Source organism: Bombyx mori, chromosome 10 (assembly GCF_030269925.1).
Source record: "Bombyx mori chromosome 10, ASM3026992v2".
Taxonomy (NCBI): domain Eukaryota; kingdom Metazoa; phylum Arthropoda; class Insecta; order Lepidoptera; family Bombycidae; genus Bombyx; species Bombyx mori.
In genome coordinates this window covers 11,758,670-11,760,706 of record NC_085116.1, presented here as the reverse complement: position 1 = coordinate 11,760,706, position 2,037 = coordinate 11,758,670, and positions in this window count along the sequence as shown.

Sequence of the window (2,037 nt, the reverse complement as noted above, 5' to 3'; positions counted from 1 at the left end):
AGTGTTCGCTCACGCGGCCCGCACAAACATAAAACCCCTCCAAATCATTCAACCCCGTTTTTGCAGGATAGCCGTCGGAGCCCCGTGGTAACCCGTCAGAAACATCGACCTACACGACGACCTGGACCTAGAGTCCATCAGTAAGTATCTATAGTCGGCATCAAGCCATTTCGAGAAAGCGGCACGACACAAGAACCCTCTCACTGTGGCCGCCGGTAACTACATTACCGATCCTGCGGACCGAATGGAAAGTAGTCGACCCCGCCCAAAACACTGGTGGTAGGACCTCTTGTGAGTCTGGACGGGTAGGTACCACCACCTTGCCTATTTCTGCCGTGAAGCAGTAATGCATTTCGGTTTAAAGGGTGGGGCAGCCGTTGTAACTATACTGAGTGAAACCTTAGAACTTATATCTCAAGGTGGGTGGCCCATTTACGTTGTAGATGTCTATGGGCTCCAGTAACCATTTAACATCAAGTGGGCTGTCAGCTCGTCCACCCATTTTTTTTTTATTGCTTAGATGTGTGGACGAGCTCACAGCCCACCTGGTGTTAAGTGGTTACTGGAGCCCATAGACATCTGCAGCGTAAATGCGCCACACACCTTGAAATATAAGTTCTAAGATCTCAGTATAGTTACAACGGCTGCCCCACCCTTCAAACCGAAACGCATTATTGCTTCACGGCAGAAATAGGCGGGGCGGTGGTACCTACCCGTGCGGGCTCACAAGAGGTCCTACCATCATTTAAGCAATAAAAAAAAATAAAAAAACCTAGCACCGGTCATCGTTCTCCTCGAACCCGTCGCTTGCGACAAAGGGCTCGGCGAGTAAATTAGCCCACAGACACAGCCCACTGAGTTTATCGCCGGATTTTCTCAGTGAGTCGAGTTTCTGATCCGGTGGTAGATTCTGCGAAGCAGGACTCTTGCTAGGGTTCGCGTTAGTAACGTCATTTCAGTTTTAGCCCCGTGAGCTCACCTACTAATTCGGCGAATCTAGAATAACCTCTCGAGGTTACTAGAATAGGTAGGAAATAAAAAAAAACTGGCAAACAAAAAACAATTCGGCCTAAATGAAATTTCAGCTTAAAAGTCTAAATTCCAACATTTCTACGTTTGTTCGTTACGAAATCCTAGAGAAAATGTCTTTCGCGCTTAGCACCCGCAACCTCGCACCTGAACCTCATAGAGTTCGTGGTTGCACAGCGACCAATATCTATCTTTTCACGACTGATGCACTGGAACTATTCCTATAAAGCCGAAGAAGATTGCAGACTAGGATAGGAGTAATGTTGAAACGCTCACGTATCGTCCGACATAATTTGTAACCTAATATTGTTAGAACAGTAGATACTTAGGTATTGTAAAACCGAAACCTGGCGTTTTCTTCGTTCTCATCTCGAGGAATTAAGTATTATCTTAATGCTGTTTGACGCTAAAACATGTCAAAAGACTACAAATTCAATTTATTAATTCAAAATAGTCTACGGCTTAAAGAAACGATTTTGAATGACTTAGATTTTTAAAAAAAACAAGTCACATTAATGTACTGTATATGTTAAGTACGAACCGACATCCGGGACGTCTCTTTAAATTCGAACATCAATCATCATAATGATAAAGCTGACAATATCTGTACGGCTGAAGCCGTCACAAGCTGCGTTCATTTATCGCCCCATATCTCTCTCCCTGTAACAATACATCGAATATAAATAGAGAACGCGCCGCGCCCGGATCCGGCGACCCTACGTAATCCAAAATGTCCGTTCATTTTTCTATGTGAATGTGAGCCACGTAGCATAAAAAATAATGTTGGAATCGACCGCACGGCGACCGAGCGAGAGAGAAGCACTCCGGCCGCCGGACGTCAGCGGGCGGCGCCGCATCTTGTCCTCTGATTGGCCACCGCTACGCGGAGCTCGCCGCCCGTACTTTACGACCAATCACGAGAGCCTGCAGTGCTTCCCTCCCGCGGCCCCGTACCCCGGAATACCGACCTTTCACGAATGCCAACCCGATTCGATACGACCGAAAATG